General features: G+C 42.5%; 1 protein-coding gene across 11 annotated transcripts in view; it reads left to right on the top strand.

The window, feature by feature from the left end:
* The window catches only part of ATXN1 (ataxin 1), a 400,118-nt gene that overhangs the window by 152,766 nt on the left and 221,748 nt on the right, over positions 1-25,604 (top strand). For all 11 annotated transcript variants that reach the window (XR_004675816.1, XR_004675817.1, XM_034985728.1 and 8 more), the window contains one exon: positions 3,319-3,447. The gene's annotated coding sequence lies outside the window, so the exon portion shown is untranslated. The remainder of the gene's footprint in view (positions 1-3,318; positions 3,448-25,604) is intronic.

The following is a 25,604-nucleotide window of genomic DNA, read 5'->3' as shown; positions in this document are numbered from 1 at the left end:
TGCCTTCGGCTCGGGTCATGATCCCAGGGTCCTGGGATTGAGCCCCACGTTGGGCTCCCTGCTCAGTGGGGAGCCTGCTTCCCTCTCTCCCTGGGTCTCCTGCTTGTGCTCTCAGTCTCTATCTTAAATAAATAAAAGCTTAAAAAAAAACAAACATATTTTAAATATTCGAATCTGAAGCTTTGCCCATGTGAAATTTCTGTGTATATATAGTAGATATGTGTGTATAAGTATATATATGCATATGTATGTTTGTGTATATATGAATATATGCATATGCATATATGCATATGTATGTTTGTATATGTAGATATATGTTCTTTTGTTCATCCACAAATACTGATTTGTAGACTACATGTTATAGGCTGCTGTGCTAAAATCTGGAGATAGTACAGTGTCTTGCCTTTAAGGGACTTCCAGTGTATTGGGAGAAGTGGACTCATTTAAGATAAAAGTACAAGAAAATCTGATAATTGCTTAATTCTTTTTAAAGATTTTATTTATTTATTTGACAGAGAGAGAGAGCACATGAGGGAGCAGCAGAGGGAGAAGCAGGCTCCCCGCTGAGCAGGGAGCCCAACACAGGGCTGGATCCCAGGACCCTGGGGTCATGACCTGAACTGAAGGCAGACGCTTCACTAACTGAGCCACCCAGGCGCCCCTGATAATTGCTTTAATAGGGAAAGTACAGGGTGTTGTAGAAAAAAAGGGAAAGAGGGCATCAGCTTCCTAGAAAGTATCAGAGAGGTCTTTGCAGAAAGGAGTCCTATCTCTGAGACTTGGTGAATGAGTTTGAAACGATGACGTGCAGAGGGGACAGAGAAGACGAGGGTGTGGAGATGAGCAAGAGCAAGGCAGGGATGGTGAGGTCAGGAAGCCACAGGGACAGAAGTGCTGAGCATCCAGGCAGCTGGACCAGAGACATGGCAGGTTGGGGTCGGATCTCAAGGAGCCTCGCATACTGCCCAGAGGAATGCAGATTCTCTGTGTTGAAAAGCCATCAGCAAATTAATGTCTATAATGTGCCAAGCATGTGTTGAATACTGAGGATAAAAGGGTGGACAAGAATGTACACAGTTTTGCTTTCCTGGAGCTTACTAATTAGTTAGAGAAACAAGCATTAATCAACGAATCCAGCAAAAAAAAAAAAAAAAAAAAAAAGTATAAAGGTGACTGGTATAAAAAAGGAAAGTGTTTCCCTCAAAGCATGTCGTAGGAGGTAATGACCTGGCCGTGGAGGTCAGGAAAGTCTCCCCCAAGCGGGAGAGGACTGAACTGAGATCTGAAGGAGAAGAGAATACAGGGTCATCTGAAGAAGGTGGGTGATTTGGGGAGAAGAGGAGATCATGTGCAAAGGCCCTGAGGCCTAGGAGAGCAAAGTGCTCCTTAGGAATTAAAAGTAAGCCTGGAAAAGCTGGAGTGCAGGCTGGAAAAGAGGACAAGGACTGGACCGTACTGGGCCCTGGAGGCCATGTTAAGAATCTAGCTCAATGGAAAGCCATTGCATTACTGTAAGCAGGAGCTGAGGATGGGCAGGAGGAGAATGGGCTGAAGGGTGGCAGGAGTGGGAGCAGGGAGACCATTTGGGAGGCCAATGCAATAGTCCCGGTGAGTCCTGCTACTTGGTGGCCTAGAGCAGGGGTGATGGTGTAGGGGAGAGTTAGAAGGGCCGTGTGCTGGTGATAGAATCCATGACTGGTTGGTTGGGTATCGGGCATAGTTAGGTAGAGGAAGATGTCAGGGTGATGTTGGTGGCCATTGCTGAGCTAGGAAAACAGGAGAGGGCAGAATCCACTGCTTGGATTTCCAGGAAACATCAGACTGGGGGGAGTGGATATCATAAGGAATTGAGGTTTGAGGTTGGCCTTGAAGAATGAATAGGCATTTTCTAGTTGGCAAGTAGTAAAAGGCATGCTAATCAAAGGGAGTGGCATGCATAAAAACACAGAGGGATATAACCAAAATAGTTCGAAGAAATATACACACACACACACGTCTAAAAGGGAAATTAATATTGACCCATAAATAACTGTTGGTTTCTTGATAGGCTCATATCTATTTTGTGTTGCAGTGATTCGAAAACCTGTAGTATACAGAATTTGTAAATAGGTAAATAGGTAAAAATGTCTAAGTATTTTTTAAACCATAGACATAATATATAGAAATTCCTTTCTTTACTTCCATATCTTAAATTAGGTATTCACATATGGTTCTTGATTTTGTTAATCTTTCTTCTTTCCAATAAAATGTAGCCATTTAGGGAGGACTTGGATTTTAGGTTTTTCCTTTGTGGTTTCGCATCTGGATTTGGGATTAGTTGGCATTTTTAATTGACTAAAATAACTACGAATTTACTCTTGATTGAAATAGCAACATGTTGATTTCAATTTAGCTTGGGAATTAAAATCGAAGGGCAGCCACATCCAAAAAGAGTTAGTAATGCTAAGACCTATGTAACATATCAACTCTGGGAAAAAATAAGGTGATGTCAATTTTATACTTAATGTTTTTATAATAAATACAGGCGTGTTGATAGCAGATAGCAAGATCAATTTGAGAGAGATGGTACAATACTGAAATTATAAACATGGCCTCTGTGAACCATATTGGCTTAAATCCTGGCTTTAACATCTGCTAGCTGTCCGAACGCTCAGATTTCTTGTCAATAACAGAGATAGTAATGATTGCCAGCTACTTTACAGGGTGCAATAGTGTGGGGGTAACGTGCATAAAGCCAAGAACATATTAAGTGTTCAGTAAATGTTAGTGATGACTTTGAATTTTATCACCAATACGATGCTGGACCTGAGTCATCAACAGAGAGGCACATAGAGTTGTGAAAGTGGACACAGGCTGTTATGGTAAAACCAGGTACTGAATTTGCTTCACTTTGTGGCTGGAAGGAATCTTAAGATACCATCAAATTCAGTAATGTTGCTGACATTTTCTGGAGGAGAACTATTTTTTTTTTTTTTTTTTTTATTGCTCTGAAGTTTTAGAATCATTAGGAAAGGAGGGGAAGGGACCACATCATCTTGATGGTGATATCCCTGAAGTTAGAAGATGGGGTGGGGTGTGACCCCTGGCCAGAACCCTCTCATCCCCAGTGATGAGGACCTGCTGTGGGTCTGCTTGCTGAGTTTTTGACATTCTGCCATAAAAATTGTGTGTGTGTGTGTGTGTGTGAGAGAGAGAGAGAGAGAGAGAGGGAGAGAGAGATTATGCAACTATGTTTCTCTTTTCTGTGACTTCAGCTAATGTGAATGAAGGCCATTGAAAGCTGCCTAACTCAGTGGGAAATTGTTTTTATAATTACAGGTCTAGGCATTTTACACTGAATTTCTCTACTGCCGCCCCCTCCACTCCAGCAAAATCTGTGTGGAAAGATCCACTGGGAAGGAACTGACGGCTTATGTTTCTCCAGTGTGATGAAAGCACATGGTACAGGTAAATATCTCCAAAATCTTTAACTAAAAATAACCGTCCTTTAGTGTAAGGTTCCCAAGAGAGTGGTGGGGATGTATGCATACCTATTCTCACACACACACACAAACACACCACATAAACATACATCTAGAGATGCATATTCTCCAGCTATTTCTTCTGTCTGTGTCTTATAAAAATGGAACCCTTGCTTTTTTTGTGGGAAAGAAAATAGCTTCTAATTATTTTGAGATCACTGATTAGGATGGATGATAAGGCATTGATAAGAAAGAGAGAATTCTGATGACGTGGTGTTCATAAATTCAGCTAGAGAGACTACCATCAGATGATAGTAGGGAATAATACAATATACACTATTACCTAACTTGTTTGTTCCTCCTAAATATGTAATAATGAATATCTTTTCATAACAATGGATGTATATTTACAGCATGATTTTTAAGGATTATATATAGTAGACCATTGAATGTATATCTTAAAATATATTTAATTGATCCCCTCTATTGGACATTTAGGGTGTTTCTATTTTTTTTGGCTTTTATGCTACCATGAATGTTCTTATAGCTTTGTATTAGTTGCCATTACTAGTGATTTCCTTAGGATAACTCCCTTACCAGTAAATTGGAGAGTTTAAAAGTTTTCAAGTGTTAGGACTTTTTGACACTATGTGTTGCCAGATTATTTTTCTATAAAGTCATACTAGTTTATATTTCCAGAGGCAGTATATGAGAGTACCTGTTTCCATGTAATTTTGCCAGGGCTGAGAATTTTGAAAACAAAGAGTCTTGCCAATTGATTATGAGAAATGGTATCTCGTGTCTCATTTTTTTTTTTTTTTTTGCAGGGAGGCATTTATTTGTAAATTTATAAATCATACTATTTTGAAGAACTTTCCTCCAATAGACAGTAGCATGCTTAAAACTTACCGGTTTTTGACATTTGAGAAATAACACTTAAATCAAGAAGGCGTGGAAGGGTCCTAGAGAATTTCGAGTTGTCCCCCTTTTTCCGGCCAAGTATTTTTAGACAACCACAATATCACTGGGTAGCAATACTTTTTCAACGGAAAACATAGTTTTTCGTTTCTTAATAAGAGTAAAAGTATTTAATAAATGGCCCACATTAAACATGGATCTGAAATTATACTGAAATTGAAGTATATGTATGTGTGTGTCTATCTGTGTATGTACCTACCTGTCCAACATTGGGAGCATGATTCAATATAATTACGGCAGCTCCATATGATTCAGAGGCTGCAGATCACTGTAGACAAGACTGCAGGCCCCAGACTGCTTGGACTCAAATTCCAGTTTTGCTGTTCTCCTGAACATTGGGCAAGTTACTTTACATCTTGTCTAAGGTTATAAAATTTATAGAATAATAGTATATATCTCATAGGATGTTGTGGCAACAAAATAGAGGTGAAATGTTGAAAATTACTAAAAATCCCATTTCAAAACACTATTTAATGGTAGCAGAAACCGCTCATGATAAAAGTAAAAAGAAAGCAAAATATGACGCTTAAACGTAGTGTAATCCCAGTCTTGTAAAATTATTATTTTTTTCTTCTGCCTCTTTCTTTTCATCCTCTTCTGGTATCCCCCCCCCCAAAAAATTGTTTTAATATATTTCTGAATGGCTTTAATTTGAATTAATGGAGTCATCACAGTTCTGGAGAAACTGTCTGACCGAAGCCTGCAAGTCAGAGAGACCCATTGAGCACAGAGCCGTGACATCCGTCGATGTCACCTGGCCCGTGGGCCCCTTGAGACAGCCCTTGTGCGAGAGCAGGTTGCCTTGCTCCTGCACCCCAGCGAGCACCTTGGGTCAGGCAGGCTTCCTGGCCTCTTTGAGCTGCACATGGAGAGTCTCCGTCTGGCTCGGTGCGTGAGCTACCAGCCTCATTTCTTCCCCCACGATAAACAAGCTTCCTTTCCCTAATTAAATGAACAAGAAGGTAGAGTGAGAGACGCCCCCCTCCGCCCCCCGCCCAGCTCTTAGGAAACATATGCTTCATCCCACATAAACACAGAAGGGAAACCTGTGGGGTTGTGAGGCTCCTCAATCCTTTAGCTATATCAGACAGTTGAAAAATAGAAGGAAAAAGAGGCAAAGGGTTATTTGGCATTAAGGAGACAAACACAAGGCCACTCGGTGAGCTTTGGCTAGCGCTTTTCACTGGCTATTCTGCAACCGTTGTGTGTAAATCCGCATGTTTGTTTTGGCCCACACTTACAGTCTAACTTGAACAGCTCTGTATTTTTCAATAAGAGGAGGAACATCTGAATTCCTAATTAAAACAGTTTAGCCTAAGAACTTCTCTTTAATGACTCATAAATTATTCTCCCATAAATGATTGTAAGAGCGAATAAGGAAATGCAACTTGTATTTGCACACATACATCTGTTATTTTGATTAAATGAGTAAGTTCATAAAGGGAGAGAGGACAATAAATGCGTCAGCAAATATAGGGCAGGAAAAGAGTTCATAGTGTCCTGCCAGACTCCAGCGAGGCACCTCACGAGTGTAGGTAGATAGGAAAGCTGGACGTTACAGTAGTGAGAATGGTAATAACACTACCATATGGAACATTTGGTATTTGGATAGCACTTGGACTCCTCCTAAACTACAGAATCAATAGGAACTCAAACAGAGAGGAAGAAAGAGTTCTCTTCCTGCAAATCCCTGGCTGGGGTGCAGAAATGCAGACGTGTGGATTATCCAGGGCCTTATCAGAACGAATGTCTCTAGGGAGGCAGAAGAGTGCGGGAATATTCCACCCTATTTAACTGTGCTCTAGCCTCACACCCATGGTCCAGCACTTTTTGATGGTCTCCATAACCAAACCATTTTCGCAGTCATGGAGGAAACCTGTCTGCAAGACCAGGCCAAGACCACTGTTGGAAACTCAATTCGTAGAGTCCCACAGGGCCTGTGGGGTGGTTAGGACTCTGCTGGTACAGAATGGAGGCACAGCTTTCGAATTGTAAGAGGCTGAGACCGTGTCTTTAAATTCTTCTAACTCCATTCAGTCATGTATTACCCATTTATTCATTCAGCAAATACCTCTTTGGGGAGCTTCGATGCACTGGTACAGTTCTAAGCACTAGAGATCGCGAACGGAACAAGACGGACAGGAGGCCTGCCCTAATGGAGTGCACATTTCCAAGGGAGGTGTAGTCGACAGCATTATAACCTAGTTCAGGTGAACATGGAGCTGAACTGGGCCGTTCTACAAGGAAGCAGAGAATGCATCTGAAATGAGAGAAGCCAATGGCGAAAGACCCTTTGATCTGAAAGGCAGAAAGAACCAGAGAACAGTCGGCATTTGGCAGTGAGGTTGTGGTTATTGACAGTGGGACCAGATTGGGAGTGGAGTAGAAAGTAAAGAGAGAAGACAGCTGTGGAACTCTGCTTGGATGAGCATGGTCAGGGCCGGGAACATTCCGGGAGCTGTTGATCTCAACGTAGGTAATCTAAATAGTGCCCGCGATTGGCAAGCCATATTTTAAGCAGTTGTGACTCTATGAACATGCTAGATAGAAGGGTGGGTGACGCATGGTATATTGAGATACTTTCTCTGTTCAGCTACCACCCAAAGAATGGACGGGGAGGTGTGTGGTTGCTTTACCAGAACCTGTGTACCTTATTCCAGTTTGTATTAACCACATCCCTTTTCTTCGTTATCCACCGCCGTTCATTTTATAGGGGGAGATTAAGTATATAATTAATTCTACCTTCTGTGCACAAGCATAGTTAATTTTACTTGGTTAACTTGAAATGGATAGAAGTTCCATATCAAAATAGTCTCTCTGGTCGTCACATCTTGGCCTCTCCAGTATTTGGTGCCTTTCCACTCTGCTTGTTTGTGGGATTATGGTTCTTCTGACCTTCTTCCCTCCATTCCTAGGTATTTAGTGGTCTCTTAAATAATAAAATCCACTCAGAGATTTCTTTTGTCTTTTTTGGCCTTCAGCATGGGTTAGGTAAAGGCTGTATTTCTGGCTTTGGATTGACTGTCATGGGGGGGTGGCTTTTTCTCTATTTTGCCTTTCCCTGGTCAACTGCTTTCTTTTGGGGCTCAAACCTCTACCATATGCTTTACCTAAATGCTTCTTCTTTCTTTGACACACCCAGTTTAGTTGCTTATCCCACTCCCCAACCCAACCCACCCAACCATCCAACACATGCATATACTGTGCTTTCTGGGCTTTGCAACATACGTTTCCACGGTTAAAAACCCTATTGATATTCATTAGATATTTAAAATAGAGATCTCCTCCAAACTTATCTTTCAGCACAAATACGTTCTTCCGTTTTCCACTCCAGTTCCTGGAAAAAAAAAAAAAGTCTCCATAATTCATAGCCAGTTTGGGGGAAGGTATTTATTTTGAAACACTTAATGATGTGTTTCGTGGCAAAATAAAAACCGTAGAGACAAAGACTCAAGAGTACATAGTGTTTTAGATGTAGCCATAGCTTTTCAAAATGATTTTGGAGTATATTCGAGTTTCTAAATTTACCAGAAGCGCTTTATTCTTTGAAAGCCTCATAAATCATGTGATGGACTGTGTCAGTGTGCAGACATTCACGTAGTTCCTTTACCTTAGGAAATAAGGTAGATTGTTGTGTCACCTGATGGAGGAAAACACATGGAAAAAACACGATGGAGGTTGACACCAAAGCCTACCATTTTGTCTCTGAGACCCTAAGGTGGAATGCTGCAGAGATTCTGTCATCTCTACTACATGGAGGCTGCTCTTGCTGTTGACATACTGCACTGTTCCAAGTCTAAGCAATGAGTAGAAGGAGCAATATCAAAGGGTCGGTATTCTGTGCTACCTTTCAAATTAGTGTTTTTTTTCTCATCGAGTTTTTATCAAGTCTGTCATTTAAATGAAGCATTTAAATATGTTTTCTAAATTGTAGAATGTTAGATGTTATAGCTTCTGATGTGGTAGTGTTTGGACGTAGAAGGGAACTTGAAGATCATTTAGTCCCCTTGCCCCCCTAACTCAAGGCCCCCTCCAATTTAGGTTTTCACTAAATGTTTTAGTAAAATTTGGGAAGGTAGCTTCTATGACTTGGCAGTTACATTCGGTCCCTCCTGTTTTCTCTTCAAAGACATTCTGTCTTCTCTATCCTTCCTTTTTCTGTTCTTTGAAGTGAGGACAGCAGGTCACCGTGACGATTATAGACATACAAACCTTTGCACATTTCCTGGCCCGGCGCTATTTACTGCTACTATTTCTACTCTGCTTCTCCTTCTATTTACACTCTGGTTTCTTGCTCCTAGAGATCAACTTTAGATCCCGAGTGTCTAAAACGAATGAGCGTAAACCAAACAGAACAAGAAATTTAGCGCTGATATCACATGTTTTAGAAGCCGGGGCTGTCTTTGGTCCCACAGCAGAGATGTGATCTGCTGCGTGCGTCTGTGGCTGAACCCAAGTTCAGGGGGAAACGCCCTTGGCCTGGGGATCAGCAGGGCCATGTACCCTGCGCCTCCACATTTTATATCTGTAGTGAATGGATTACTCTCTGAGGCTTCGTCCCTTCTAAAAATGATCATCATCTTACGTTCTGGATGTTTTGAGGTTTTGCGGTCCCTGTAGGAAGGAACCTGGGAAAAGTCCTCGTCATTTGCGTATCTGCGTGAAGTGTTTTCTGGAAGGTTCCCCCGTTCAGGTGGAGCTGATGACCTGGTCCTCCAGTAATGATGATGAGACAGAATAAAACAAATACTCCTTTCCTGCATAAAGGCCCCCCCCCCCCCCCCCCCGCCGATGCTTAACCCTTAACCCCTTAAGCTAGTGTTCAGATGGCACGGAGGGAATATCACTTCACTTGCCGCTGAAATACAGCCATCTTGGGAGTGAAATTTGGCAGCTGAGTAATAGTCAAGCTGCAGTACTTACATGACAGTTTGGGGAAAGGAGCGAGACAGAAATAGCAGATTCCAAAATAATCCAATTAAAACAGCAGGAGAGCAGAGTTGGGCGGCAAGGAGGGAGGGGTGGTACGCCGGAGTCGGATCATCGCTGCGCCTGAGAGAGGGTGGCCGGCAGCTCTAGAAGCTCTATGCTGACCGCAGTGAAGACTCTCCTTCACACACGCCAAAGAGGGGTCTCACCCGATGTCCCATTAAGCTGTCATCTGGGGATTTTCTTTCTCTCTCTCTCTCTTTTCCTACTGGTCTAATTATCAGGTTGTGTTGGCACAGAAATGGATCTGTCTGTTTAGAGCTACTTTTTCCTTTTGCCCTCCTGCGTAGGATTATGTCATGTTCGGCATTTATGACATCAGAGTGTTATTACGCAGAGAAGTTCTGTTAAGGCACCTTTTGAATGGCTCAGGAAGGATGAGCTGGCAAACAACCCTTCTGTTTAATTCAAGGGTCTTTGTAATAACAGTGGCCAGAAAGGAAAATTCCAGAACTGTGCATGCTAGACAAAAGCAATTGAATAAAAATGTAGAACTCCTTATAGTTTTTTCTGGGGTGGAAGTAACCACTGTGATAACTATTAGAATAAGAACATGGAGGGGCGCCTGGGTGGCTCAGTTGTTAAGCGTCTGCCTTTGGCTCAGGTCATGATCCCGGGGTCCTGGGATCAAGTCCCGCATTGGGCTCTCTGCTCAGTGGAGAGCCTGCTTCTCCCTCTGCCTCTCCTCCTGCTTGTGCTCTCTCTCTCACTCAAATAGATAAATAAAATCTTAAAAAATAAAAAAAAGATCAAGTGAGGTCGTGCATAAGAAATGTTTTGTGAACTCTGACTCCCATTCCATGCTGTTTCTGTCGATGTGCACCGTGCTTACCGTATGGGGAAGGCGTCAGGGGCGGTGATCACCTATGAGGATACCCCCTGGGGAACCAGTCATGGACAGGAAAAATCTATTGTGAAAACATTTAAAAATATTCATGAATTATTATTTTTTTCCTGCTACCCATTTTTTTTTCTGGCCCAGACATCCTTCTGTGTGTATGGGACTTTTCCAAAAATTTTCCAGGGAGTTCCGTCACAGAGTTGTCCACTCTCCGTTGGGCTTTACACCACATCATTTTGTAGTAAATTTTTTTCTCTGAGTCAACGTTGAATAACAGCCTAACGAAAAGGAATGCTCTCTTCCTTCATTTAATAATGCTCCTTTCCGGAGGTCCGGGGAGAGATGGGGCGGGGTGGTCAGTGGGCTAGGAACAAGAGGAAGGTAAGTAGGATGCTAAAGGAAGAAGGCTTGAAGCGGGAAAGGTGAAACGAGGTAAATCTTCACCAAGTGTCTCCTTGGCTTCTGTCTCTTAATCACAGACGCCATGAAGTATCTTCTTGGCTTTCTTTCTTTCTTTCTTTCTTTTTTTTTTTTTTTTAAGCTTTCTATCTTAATCTCCTACCAAAGGTAACAAAAGGAAAGCCACTGGATTGCATGCTGGGTGTGTGTCGTGCTCATGGACATGTCAGGCAGCCGAGCAAGCTAGATTTCTAAGTGGATATGAACATGGGGATGAATCCGCATGCCTATGATCCTGTTTGTGTGCGCAACCGTGCATACGTGCGTGGGGATGGCCACAGATGCAACGCACAGGTGCATCTGTTGTGTATACCCTAACATGGAAAAGACACATTGACAATAATTAGAAAGGGCGATAGGAAACGTCAGCATTTACTGTTGCAACCAGAGTGCGTGATGTAACATTGGTTGTGCAGGAGAGCCTTTGCTTATTCATCATTTAGAACAATAGTAGGAGTTAAATATTAACAGGTTTCAGTGTCAAGAAGTGTCTAAAAATACAAATTCTCTATTGTTTGCAGCTCTTGCAATAAGGCAGGGTATTTTTGTGCGTTAGATGCGTCTCTGCTTGCTGTGAGTCCAAAATGCTTTGGATAAAGAATGTTACAGAGTGTAATTTGTGACAGAAAATGTGCCCCGACTGTTTGTTTATTATTCCTGAGGATGTTTGCAGGTCTGAACTATCACACGCAGAAAAGAACAGCTTTGTTTGAAAAATACAGTAGGAGCGGTACAAGAAAATTGAATTAAGTAAAGAAACTTAGAGAGTCCATCTTTGATTGATGATGCTTCTTATTTGCTCTTCATTATTCCCTGTGAAGGCACAAAAACTATGAAATTGGATTTGGAAACTGGATTAAGACAAATGGCTCCTCAGATTTTTTTTTACCTTAGCTCTTTCCAATTTTCTTAGTAAAGCATATAGTCACTGTATAAAGAGTCCATGTTTACTACATTAAATCGTCCTAAAAATCATGCCCCTGAGGTTTGATTTTAAGAATTAGCTTAGAAGATGCAGAGGGGGGCACCTGGGTGGCTCAGTCGGTTAAGCGGCTGCCTTCGGCTCAGGTCATGATCCCGGGGTCCTGGGATCGAGCCCCGCATTGGGCTCCCTGCTCAGTGGGGAGCCTGCTTCTCCCTCTCCCTCTGCTTGCCTCTCTGCCTACTTGTTCTCTCTATCTCTCTGTCAAATAAATAAATAAAATCTTTAAAAAAAAAAAAAAAGAAGATGCAGAGGCAGGGTATACCTGCTGTGTTATGGTATTTGTCTCTAGATACTTTATATGCCCACTTATTTTTATTATTATAGAGCAATGGAGTAAAAAGGGAACGGAATACTGTTTTTCTTAAGGAAGTTTTTTCTGCCTATCACCCTGCTCTTCTTTCACTAGGTAGAGTTTAATATATTCCCATTTGAGCTCTTGCATTACTCCTCCAAATACTTTTATCAGGGACTTGTAGATATACACCCGAGTCTCTGTGGACTAGTCTGCAAACCCCCTGAAATAAGAAATTTTTATTTTGTTGTAACTCTGGCACCTAAGGCAAGGCGACGAACATTATTTGTTGAGGGACTGAATCAGTCAGTCAGTCAATGAATGAGTCAGACACCTACCGTGTCCTTATCATTGTCTTAGACACGAGGGGAGATGAATAAGAAGTATAAGACATGGTCACATCTCTGCTGTGGTGCAGCATAAAATCTAGCTGGGGGTTAGAACAGCATGCGTGATGAAGTAATAGCGGACTACAACCCAAAGAATAAAATAAATCTCCATGAGTCCATATTGATATAACTAAATAATTGAATAAATAAGTAAGTAGGGCAAAAGAATTCTCCTTACGGAAGAATTCCAATAAGTAAACAAATAAATGAGAGGCTTAGAAGCCACAGCATTGTTCCACTGATGAATGCTAGAATTGGTGGGTGAAAGATTAAGCAGAAACAGGGTATTTGTAGCATTTTAAAGTATCTCCCTCCAAAATACTTAGTAAATTACAAAAAGAAATATGTAACTCTACCTGGAGAATCCTGAGAGACTCGCCTTAACTAAGTGATTAAGTTTTAACATCGCCAATAATACATACTGACATTGGGTGCCCCTTCGTGGGAAATGCTGAGAAGGACGCATCATTGCTGTGGTGTCCTTCCCACTCCTGTGTAATCCCACTGTCATCAAGAGAAAATAGCCAACCCCAGTTGAAGAACATTCTAGAAAAACAGCTGATGAGGAGTACTCTTCGAAAATGTCATGGTCTTAAAGATGAGGAAGGATTGAGGAACTGCACAGATTGGAGGAGACAGGATGTGTCCATGCCCTGTGAAAACCTAGAGGGGCTCCTGAAACAGAAAAAGGACGGGAGTGGAAAAAGTGGTGAAATCCTAATCCTAATAAATTCCATGATTTAGTTGGTAGTGTTGACCAAGCTTAATGTTCTAGTTTTGATCATTGTCCCATGATTATGTAAGACTTGAACATAAAGCCTGGTGCTGGGGACAAGGCATTGCCTCAGTACTATTTTTGCAACTGTCTATAAATCTAAAATTATCTTTATGAAGATCTAGCTGAGGACACAGTACCATTCCCCAAGAGGCAATTACAGAGCAATACATGACAGTATACAACCAAGAATTTGCAGTGGGGGGGGGCAAGTGTGGGTCAGTGAGTGTTGAGAGGAAGGGGGTATGGCTGGGGGAGAGGGGTCAGGATGAGTTTCATAGGAGAAGCACCTTGAAAGGAGGTGTAGAGATGATGGGTGGGACAAACAGGGATCAGTCTGGGGGGCACCTGGGGGGCTTAGTTGGTTGAGCGTCCGACTCTTGATTTCAGCTCAGGGTCGTGAGATCGAGTCCCATGTCAGGCTCCGTGCTCAGTGGCGAGTCTGCTTTAAGATTCTCTGTGTCCCTCTCCCTCTGCCCCTTCCCCCCCTGCGCACTCTCTCTCTCTCTAATAAATAAATTAATATTTAAAAAAAACAAAAAACAGGGAAGGGTCTAGGAGCAGGGACAGCAGGGACAAAGACTGGAGGGAGGGATGCAGACGGCCTCTGTGGGATAGGTGGAGAGGCTGGCTGAGGGTTGTGTGCATTGTTGCTGGAGATCAGTATGAAAGGAAGCTGGGCCCCTGTGGGGAGGGCGGAGTAGAGGACCACTGAGATGTGGCATCGGAGTTTGAAGTTCATGGGGCAGGTGACACGGTTCCAAATTCTTGCTTGAGGAAGTGACACAGTGAGATGGTACATATATAAAATTGGCGAAAGCATATCCAGGTGGCTGGGACTCGGGAAGGATGAGGGCAGGTGAGTTAGGAATGAGAAATAGGTAAGGAGGCCTTGCAGATGCCTCCCAGCAATGGTCCATCCCATTGTGTTTTTCAGTGTTGGCAGTGAGACAGTGAGCCCTTGGGCTGCGTTTCCTTTGAGTTGTTGGCAGACAAAGTTCCAAAGACAGCAGAGAATTTTCCTGCTCTGAGCACCGGGGAGAAAGAATTTGGTTATAAAGCTTCCTGCTTTCACAGGATTATTCCGGGCTCTCTGTGCCAGGGTGGTGACGTCACTCGCCATCATGGCACGGCGGCTGGTCCATCTGTGGGGAGAAAGCGGATGATGAGAATTTCATCCTGAAACACACGGGTCCTGGCATCTTGTCCATGGCAGATGCTGGACCCAACACAAATGGTTCCAGGGTTTTCGTCTGCACTGCCAAGACTGAGTGGATGGCAAGAGTGTGGTCTTTGGCAAGGTGAGCAAGGGCAGGAATATTGTGGACACCATGCAGTGCTTTGGGTCCTGGAGTGGCAGGACCAGCAAGAAGATCCCCATTGCTGACTGTGGACAAATCTAATAAATTTGACTTCCGTGTTATCTTAAGCACCCGACCATTCCTTCTGTAGCTTGGGAGAGTACCCCGTCACCCATAACTGCTCGAAATGTCCTATAATCTTTGTGTTCTCACTACAGTTCTGCGGATCCATATTTTCCTTACTCCCCTCCAAGTCTAGCTGGATTGCAGAGTTAAGTTTATGATAAAGAAATAAAAAGCAAACAGCAACAGACCTCTTCTCATAAGAGGTCATGAGACGCTATTCATCTGGGGCCTGGGATGGCGAGTCAGAAAAAAGAAGCGATAGCCTATCTAAAAGCATTTGAAGAGGTAAACTTGCAGAACTTAGTGATGGATGGATGTGGGGCATGAAGAAGGAGGAGTCAAAGATGATTCCCGAGTCAGGCTTACAGGACAGATAGGTGATGTGGGTGTCTGTAAGTGAAATAATTCCTTCAGCAGATATTTGAGGGCCTACATTGGGGGATTATGTATTCTAGGCAAAGAAGGGGGATGAAAAAGCTGCCAAGGAAACATGAGCAGAAAAAAGCCCATGGCTTGAGCTGGACTGAATGGCTTCGTAGATGACCAGCTCAGACCCACCTACTGGGGGGAGGGGGTGGTGGTCCCTGTCCTCCAAATGAAAAGAAGGGAAGGGATTGAGGGAATTGTTCTCTTCCTAACAGCAACCATGAACAGTGTTAGGATATTTTTTCAAGTTGGCATTTCTCTATGCTTAATAAAGATGTCAAGCCTACCGTTCAGAGTCTACTCACCAAAAAAACCTATTAAATCACCATTCTGCTTAGGAAAAGCCCACACATACTCTTTTAACTCTGCCAAGATAGAGATCTCTGGATCCCAACGGTCTCAAACACGAAAGTTAAAATACCATAAAAGCACAAGGAACTTTACAGAAGAAATAGAAAAATAAGCTGGTGTGCTGAAGTTTCAAGCTCCCGATCTTTAGACACTATGTCTTTTGGACTTGGTTTATATAATGGTGCCCATTGAGCAGACTCTTGGTTAATGTTCTTCTGGACAGATTAGGCTATGTTATTCTTCTCTTGGCTTGCCCCTTCTCTGTGTTACTTGGCAAAGGGTTTCTGTATCCTTTATTCCTTTGTTTTCATCATTTATTTCACAATTTTCCACTTCGGCTTCAAAGATGACTATATATATGCATGTATATATATATATATATACACACACACACACACACATATCCATAAATGTATGTGTGTGTATATATATGTGTGTATATATATATATGTGTGTGTGTGTGTCTATATATATATATATATATATATATATATATTTTTTTTTTTTTTTTTATCTCTGCAACAAGCTGGTAGCCTCCTCATCAGTAGCTATGAGCTGTTATCCCACACAGTCGGAATCAGTCTTGGGGCTTGGGTAACGTCAGGATAGGGGCAGAAGAGTGGGTGTATTCACTTTGTGCCCACTTGGACTTATGCATCTGAATATGGCTGGTAGAAATTGGATTTACGTGTTAAAGGTCTTTGCATGCAGGTCTTTGAAGATTTCCATTCCTCTCACATTCAACATTTTAAGTTATGTTTCTTAAAAATTGAGTTCTTACCCCTTTTTTTTTTCTAAAGATTTTATTTATTTATTTGAGAGAGAGAGAATGAGAGACAGAGAGCACGAGAGGGAAGAGGGCAGAGGGAGAAGCAGACCCCCTGCTGAGCAGGGAGCCCGATGAGGGACTCGATCCCGGGACTCCAGGATCATGACCTGAGCCGAAGGCAGTCGCTTAACCAACTGAGCCACCCAGGCGCCCACCCCTTTTTTGATATCATCCAATGGTTAGACAAAAATAGACAATAAATAGACATTTTATTGAGAATAGGAAACTGAAGAACATGTTAACTCCTTTTATGGTTAACTGTACATGGAAACTGCTTGGTATTCTTACAAGTGTGCAGTTGTGGTGGGTCTGATTCTAGTCCAGAATGAAGCGTTGTGTATCACTTTTGCAGCATGTAAACTTCAGCTCCAATATCTTCTTGATGATGAGAGCTCTCCATGAACTATGAATTGCCTATGGTATATTTAAAACATGGTTTAAATGGCAGTCTGTTTCATAATACGAATAGATGTTTTGTGTAGAATTAAAAAGAAATGACATCTTTCATAGAGTGGATATTGGCAGTGACACTCTATGGAGTGACCACGAGGTGCCCTCTATGTTCAAACTCAGGGGATGAAGAATCTTTTTTTTTTTTTTTAAGATTTTATTTATTTATTTGACAGAGAGATACACAGCAAGAGAGGGAACACAAGCAGTGGGGAGAGGGAGAAGCAGGATTCCTGTGAGCAGGGAGCCCGATGAGGGGCTCGATCCCAGGATCCCGGGATCATGACCTGAGCCAAAGGCAGATGCTTAACAACTGAGCCACCCAGGCGCCCCAAATAATCTTGTTATGGTCTTTGCATGTACTTCAGTATCTTTTTCATAGAGAGCATAGTTCTAAATTGTAATTATAGTCAATGGTTCTATCTAAAGGTTCCATCTAAAGGTACTTTTTTTTTTAGAGAGAGAGCATGAGTGAGGAGGGTCATTTAACCTAGCGGAGCTTTCAGAAATGCAACAAAGAGATGAGGGTGGAGACTGCCAGAAAATTGCCGTGGAAGAAGCAAGCATAGAAAGCCAAGTTTTAGGAATGAACAAAATTGAAGTTCTATCTTAATTTAGAGTTTGCACCGTACCCTGTAACATTCAATAATGTAGTAGGGGCATACATACAGAGTAAGAGGTAGCATGGTTACGGGTTCCTTCCTTCTTCACTGTCATCTTTTCTTCTCTAGTTTTCTCTTCATCCCTTCCCCATGAAAAGTAAAGTGAATAAACAAGAATGAAGTGAGCGGGCTGTTTTAACGGCGTTTCACATGATGTCACTTCTGTGAAATTTGTCATAACAAGAATATGATCCTAGTTTTCTTATCCAGTACACATACTTTTGCGACCCTAACCTACTTATGAAATCTGCAAATAGTTGGAAAAAGACTTCTCAAGAAGGAGAAGAATGACCGACAAAACAATCCTACCCTTGACTCTGCGGATGAGGCCCTGAGATACCCAGAGCCCCGAAGGCCAGGCAGGGCACTGAGAGTAAGGTTAATGATGTAATGAGTTCACTTAACCGGTTCCCCAAGTAGATTAAAAGGAATAAGGGGGCTTTTGAGTGTTAACTATATTGACCACAGTGAAGGAAGTGGAAAAACTGGAAGCATTATAAAATCTCAGCGGGGGTGGGGCCATTCATTTTAAGAGACAGACCAACCTAGTGGATTATTCAGGGTAGGTGAACATAAAGGACCTTTTCCTGAGATGCACAAAGAGGAGAAGGCACAGAGAGCAAGAATGGTGCATTAAGAACCGCCACCTGGTGAGCGTTAACTTCCAGGATTCACAGTTGAGGGTGGAGGTATCCACAGGGTGGAGATCCCCAGACCCAAGGGTCCTTCCATCTCATGGCTCAGCCATTCCCTAAGGTCACTGGGAGACCTGGAGGTTCCTCTGCAGCAGCTGGGGGGGAAGAGAAAGAGTGAAAGATCTCACTGGAGATTTATTAATGGAAGAGGCGTACATCACTCTCTTTCACGTTCCGTTGGCCAGACTTAGTCAAATGGACATACGGAACAGCCGGGAAAGGGGGGAAGTGCCAGCCTCTAATGCCTTGGGAGGACAAGGAAGCGGGTTTGTGGAACCCTAACCAGCCTCTGCCACTAACCAGCCTCACTGGGTACCTTCTTGAGCCTGATGTCGTCCTTTACCTCCATCCCAGCCGCACCCTCGGGCATACCTGGGTGAGTACCCAGTTATTTGCAGAACACCACAGCTCTGTCCCAGGAAAATCAAGAGCCCACTGAGTCAGCGTGTCAGGACTCATTATTCTTCAGCCCATCTTCCTCTGGACACCCACTCCCTGATGTTCTCTTCAGTGGGAAAAAGAGCAAGCAATCATGTGTGGCTCCACATGGAAAGGCAGGGAACCTTCTAAATACCGCCACTAGGAGATGGCACCCCCGTCACCATCCTGGGCTTTAATCTGTGCCGATTGGTAAGGCAACTGCTTCTCCTTAAGTTCTTCCAACTTTCTTCCTGGGTCCTGTTGCTGTTAACCTAACTCAATTCCAAAGGAATTCCTGAAATTATCCCAGTCCTTCCAAATGTCTCATTATCTGTGTTCTGTACTCAGAGCTTGGTTTATTCCTACTGCACTCTCCGGAGATTGTATCTCCCACCAAACTCTGAAACAAGTGTTTACTGAACTAAACTCTCCGTAAGTTTTAGTCAGTTATCTGAGCACAAGACTGGGAGTTTGGGGAAGGGGGGTGAGGGTTAACTATATAAAATTATTTTGGTGATCTATTCCATGGGTTGGGATGAAGTGTTTAGATAGAGGGGGTGGAATGAAAGTGGAGCCAGGAGGCAGTCTATAAAGAGAGGCAGGCAGATGCCAGAAAAAACTTTGGAAGGTCCAGGTGAGGAAGGAGAAACCTTCTTCCCACCTCCTCTTGATTTTTGCCCCTGGTGTTCCCTGCTCAACATAGGGACAATTTGTTTGAGAGCTGTTAGTACTAGAATTGGTCAACGTTATGGGTTTAATAGCTCTTGTTTGCCTTCCTACAAAACGAAGCACTATTTATAAACTTCGCTTCTCTGAGAAAATGGGTTTGGAGTTCCAACCAACTGACTTACAAATGAACTTTCTGTGCACAGATCATTCATAAATTGAGGACAGCCTGTACTGGGCTTGTAACCCAGAGATAACATTTATCAGTGCTTTATCAGTATGGGCTTGTCAAGTTAACTTATGTTTACTCTTTTCTGCATTCATTTTAATGATAGCCTTGCTCTTAAAATTTAATACCGTCTTTATGTTTGGAGAAACATTTCCTTTGGAGGTGCCTCAAATATTCTCATGAATTGGAATAGCGATTTTATTTTATCTACCAATTTATCTTTAGTACGATTCATGGCTATGAAAGTCTTTTGCCCAGGGAGTCTGTAAATTGTAGAAAAATTGAGAACTATTTTAAGGAAGTGGGGGAAAAAAAGAATTCTTTGCTCATATTACCCCGGGTTGTCAGATATCTTGCAATATAATTACTGTGTTGGTTTGTAAAGGTTAAAGAACGCTGAAGTTTATAATTCTCTTTTGTGTATGTGTTCCACACATACACGGGAAAAATCCAGCACATCAAAGCAAAATGCCTTGCTAACATCAAAGTTCTGAGCAGTTTATAGTTTGTCGACACAGAGACATAATTCACGGATTTTACATTTGCTTTTACAAATATCTGATGAATCAGTTATTTGCTCCAAGGAGCCAATTTTGCAGATGACAAACCTTGTTTATTTCAAATCTGTTTATGGGTGTAATGCCTGCACAGAACTACTCTTGCTGGCATCCTATTGTAAAGCAAAAAGGTAGAACCCTGGGACGCCTGGGTGGCTCAGTCGGTTAAGCGTCTGCCTTCAGCTCAGGTCATGATCCCAGGGTCCTGGGATCGAGTCCCGCATCGGGCTCCTTGTTCTGCGGGAAGCCTGCATATCCCTCTGCCTCTGCCTCTCTCTATCTCTCATGAATAAATAAATAAAATCTTTAAAAAAAAAAAAAGGTAGAACCCTGGTCTTGGAGCTGCTCCTTCTTAGGGAGCTTACTATCCATATACAAGCGAAAAATTCTGTTAGCCGAGCAGCTGACAGAATATGATCACAAATGTTACTGATGCTCTTCTGTTCGGAAGCAGAAATAGAATGCCCAGGATGGTGCAAGCTTGTCATAGTTAGATTGTCAGGGTGATGTCCTGTTGCATTAAAAAGAATACTTTGTTCCCCCCTCACGCATACACCCCTGCACTGGTAAGAAACTGTTTCAGCTGTTACTCCGATTTGCACTTGAGGCTCAGATTCTGTTGCTAGTGTAGTTAAAATTTAGTGACTAGCAGTCAGGTTTAATGGTCTTCCCCTTCTGTTTAAATCCGTACTGTGGCCCTAGTTGCTGGAAACATTTCCTTTTAGTTTCAAGTTTTATGCATTTTGTTGTATCTTTTGCTGGTTTTTCTTTAGTCAAAACTATGAGAACAATGTTGATGTCATGATCTTTCTGTCCTCCCCCTCCCCAGTCTGCAATCACTTTCTCCCAAATTGCCCTCATAGATTTCAGGCACCTTTATGTTAAATGATCAGTAATTGACTAATACCTTTGGAAGGGTTTAACAGAAATTGAACTGCAAAGCTGTGGTTTAATACAAAGAAGCCTACATGAGTGTGAAAGAAAGCCCTTTATGAACTGTAGAGTACTATAGAAAAGTGGGGCATTATAATTCAATACTGTCAGGTTATTACTGAGCACTGACTGTCAAAACGTGTAAAAGGCAATTTATATTTTCCCCATAAGTACACTGCTTATGATGTTCCAAGAGTAGCTAGAAGTTGCTCCAATCCAGCAAGGGAGTGTTTGGGGGAATCCAGAGTTCTAAAATGCCAACAAAAGTCGTTAATTAAGGGAGAACTCTGGAAGATCCCTCCTTAAGACCCCACAAGAAACATGGTACCATCTGAATTTTTCAACCATAGCCAAACAAAAGCAGAATAGGGTGTTGTACTTCTCATATCTGGATGCAAAAAACATGAAATGCTGAATGTAGAATAGAAATCATTTAGTTTACTGGATTTCTCTTTTATGACCAGCTTGAGTTTACAGCTTTCTAGATATCTGGCGATCCATGAAAGTTTTATTTTTATGATTTCAACTTAAATCTTATATAATCTGCTCTTAACTTCCAATGTCATGAAGAATCCTTTTTCTCTCTTTCTGGAGGAGCGCCCCCCCCCCCCCCTTCATGCCCTGCCAGTTAGTCTTGCAGGTTTCAGCACTGATAGTGCTTGGATTCATTTGTAGATTATACACACCAAATGGGGTTGGCACCTCTTCATGAAAATTGGACCCAGTGGGCTACTTATAGTCACTGAATGTGCTTGTCTCCGTGGAAGTTTATGTTTTACAGCTGACATGCCACTGACCAGAGTAACCTGTCATAAAACAAGGCACTTCATCATCTCTTTTGTGCCTTCAGTCCTGAACATTGAAGCCAAAACATATAAAGAGACTTTATTGACATTTAAAGAGACCTGATTAACCCTATGTAGTAAAATGGTTTTCGTGGGAAGTCTTTGAGAAACGCTTTCGTGTTTGATTCCTGGAATGTTCGAAGACTATAGGCAGTGTGCTTTTTGTGGTCAAAAGCCAGCATTATCCAGAGACTTTCAGAGTGCAGAAATACTCTTTGCTGTTGTTTTTTGTTATCATGATGATGATGATGATGATTGCAAATGAATAAATTGGCATTCTGATTTTTTTAACGTAGGTATTCCCTTAAAAACACTGTTGACTTTTGTGAAAAAGGTTGATTTCCTGGAACAACCTCATAATATTATGAGGTTGTTTTGTAGGCAGTTATTGGCATGTTTATCAGATAAATCAAACATCAAATGGGCCATGGAGAGTGGTTTTCCAGTACCTTATCCTTGCAATTTGTTCCCTAAAGAAAGTCATGTTGCCTCTTCACTGGAGTAGTTTGGAGAAACCATTGCTTTTAGGTCCCCCGTCCTCATGATTTGGAGAAGCCTAAAACCGAGGCCTCAGAGCACCCCATCAGTATTTCTTTTATAAGCTTTGAACTGGGTGTGAAAAGGCCTGTCCACTTAAAGCTTTTGCCTGTGAAGATCAAGCAGAGATTGATTTTTAACCACTGTGCTGATGGGGAAACCAAATGCAGTAGCCAGGACTGAAAGAAGCAGATAGAAAGAAAAAGCAAAACAATCTCTCTGGCCACCCACCTGACAATGTCTCCAGAGGAAGAGGATCGATATCTTCTGATATTCACAGTTAAAGAAATTGCTGGAATTCTGCATTACATATGCTCTACCCATCAAGACCTCTCACCCAGGGAAGACAAATATTCTTTATTCAGGAGATGGGAAGCAGGAGGCGTTAAGAGCTGTATAGCTAACTTATTTTTAAATGTACAGTCTTTCATTTTTGCTATATTCACAGAGTTGTACATTTGTCCCCACCCCACAAAGAAACCCAATATGCATTGGCAGTCACTTCCTATTTTCCCCTAGCCCTTCACCCCCAGCTCCTGACAAGCAGTAATCTGTTTTCTCTGTAGATTTGACTATTCTCGACATTTCATATAAATAGAATCATACAATACATGGACTTTTGTGTCTGACTTCTTGCACTTAACATACTGTTTCCAAGCTCCGTCCCCACATTAGCAGGTATCCACAGTGATTCCTTGCTAAGACTGAATAATATTCCATTGTATGGATGTACCACATTTTGCTGATCCACTTGTGAGTTGATAGCCGTTTGGAGTGTTTCTCCTTTTTGGCTATAATGAATAATGCCGCTATGAACATTCCCAAACAAGCTTCTGGGTGGGCATGTTTTCATTTCTCTGTGTAGCTGATTTGTAGGCAGTTATAAATCAAGACAGTAAATGATTTTTTCCCCTCTCATTTGTTTGCTTCATTACTATTTCTTCTTACCTATCTCACTTTCCTAAAAATAATTTTCCTTGAGAAGGTGGTTGTTGGAAGATTAAGAACCTCAATTAATTTTTTACTGATCCCAACCACCAGACTCTCTCTGGGTATGTGTTACCAGTGCTTAGGGTGAAGCATTTCTCAGATGGTCCTCACTTTCCAACTGCCACATGGCTGGGGTCTAGATGGGCTCCTAAAGCCTGAAGCATTCAGCCAGGAAGTGGGAGGAACTGGGATTTGGACCCACATCTATTTCACTGTTCATTACAGTGCTCTCTGCTATCTTCCTCATCCTAAGATTAACCTACTTGTTCACCTCTCAGAGAATTCTCTTTCTGTTCATGTGCCTCCCCTCCATCTGATTTGGTCATGTGAAGTAGGGAATGTGGTTTAAGACCCTTTATCATATGCCCGTGGACCTGGAGCAGGAATCAGTATTCCCTCTGGACAAAGTGATCATTTCTCTCCTCTTTGAGTGAGGGGCTCAGTCCAGCCTGGCTCTTCTTATGCTCTGCCCCCACTCTCTGTCTCCTCACCTGAACTTCACCTCCTTCATGCCGGACCCACACATCCTGCCACACCTACAGCCTGTTTATCCACTCGAGCCAACATGCTTTACACCCGTCCACATTTGAAAACCTCAAACTCTGCGACTCGGTCCTCTGGGCACAGCCTGGAGTCCCCTGCATTTTCCTCCCATCCGCTGCCCCTCCCTTCCCACTTTCTTCGAAACTTATCATCACTCCGGCTTTCTGCAGAGGAATATTTACTCCTCTTGCTTTTTGAAAATCTCGAGACATAAATCCTTCACCTGTCTCATGGCAGGTTCTGTGCATGGCCCCAATCCCCCGGCCTCAGATGTACGAAGTGGGGCTGACCTCCAGGATCAGATACACTGCACACCAGACATGCGAGACATCAGGAATTTGGAGGAGTCTTTTGGAGGCCGGTTGGGTAGGAAGCCTGAGTTTTATAGAATGTTTCTTGAAATTCTTTTGATTTTACGTTTCCAGGAGTTTCTCTAAGTTATGTACAAGCCATACTAATTGCTCATTCCCATTCTCTCCTTTGGAATGCAGGAGAAGGGAACATGAAAGGGTCATTTTTCTCACCTATATAGGAGAGGAGGTTGAAGTTTGGGGCTAAAATAACGTTGGGGATTACATGTGAATTTCAGCCACCTCTGCCCTCCAGCCTACAATGGACAATGGTGGACAATGGAAAAAAGGCCTCTAATGGCTAAGAAGGTCATGAAGCGGGGAAAATAAGCCTTGCCAGATCTTTCGTGATGAGAGATTTGTGTCTTCAAGGGAATCCAGAAAGTTCCACTTGACAGAAGAGGTGACAAACAAAGGGATTTGCTGCAATGTCTGTGAGAGGGTTAAAATGAAGAGTTTTGTTTGAGTCTGAAGCCCTTTACTTTTGCTGACCGGTCCGTTCTGCCTGAGCGCCCAGGGCTCCTTCAGAGGGGAGTCGGAGAGGAGCCAGGTGGGTACAGATTGGTCTCCGTCCTCCTATCTGTACCCGCCCCCCCTCTGCCCTTAGAACCAGCGCATTAAGGGCATGTCTGATGAAATCACTGCCGTGTTTATCAGGACATTTTTATAGCTCTTTTGTTCTAAATTTAACTGATAGCCAATGAGAGACTTAATAAATCAGGTAAGTAGAAATAGGCAAAATTGGCCTTTTTGTGTCCTGAGGATAAATCTAAACAAACCTCCCTAGTTGGGAGATGTCCAGCTGTTGCATTGGCCAAATTTGAATGACTTATGAAGATGGAATTATCCACCTGGGCTTGGAGGGTAGTCCTGCCTACTCTGGGGGTGTAGGGGTGCGTGGGGGGAGGGCGGTCTTACCAAAGCCCCACTCATAGGAAGCTTCACTGAATGCATCTGTTTTGCAAAAGTTGAGTCAGTCTCCTCGATGGTCACTTGTGAGGGTTTTTCTTTAATTATTAATTTTTTCCGAAATATATTAAAAATATATTAGAATTAATTTTAAAAATTAAAAATATATTAAAATAACCCCAGACCTCTCGAAAATTAAATCCCATATTTTGTTTATTTCATATTTCAGTGTCCTTGCCATACTTGTTTTCTTTCTTTTAACTAAGAGAATTAACTAATTCTCCCCAATAGGTGTCCGAGGAAAAATAACTTTTTTAGTTCTGTTCCGTCATTGAATTCACTGCTAGAGGCAAGCTCCATTACTGTTTTCTTTCCTTATTGTTCCCTTACCCTGAAATACCTTTCAGGAAATTTTTTTTTTTTTTAAGATTTTATTTATTTATTTATAGGACAGAAAGAGACACAGCGAGAGAGGGAACACAAGCAGGGGGAGTGGGAGAGGGAGAAGCAGGCTTCCCGCCGAGCAGGGAGCCCGATGTGGGGCTCGATCCCAGAACCCTGGGATCATGACCTGAGCCAAAGGCAGACGCCTAATGACTGAGCCACCCAGGCGCCC

This window comes from Mirounga leonina, unplaced genomic scaffold (genome assembly GCF_011800145.1).
Source record: "Mirounga leonina isolate KUSES-001 unplaced genomic scaffold, KU_Mleo_1.0 Mir_366, whole genome shotgun sequence".
In the NCBI taxonomy this organism is placed as follows: domain Eukaryota; kingdom Metazoa; phylum Chordata; class Mammalia; order Carnivora; family Phocidae; genus Mirounga; species Mirounga leonina.
This window is presented reverse-complemented; position numbering and strand designations above follow the sequence as displayed.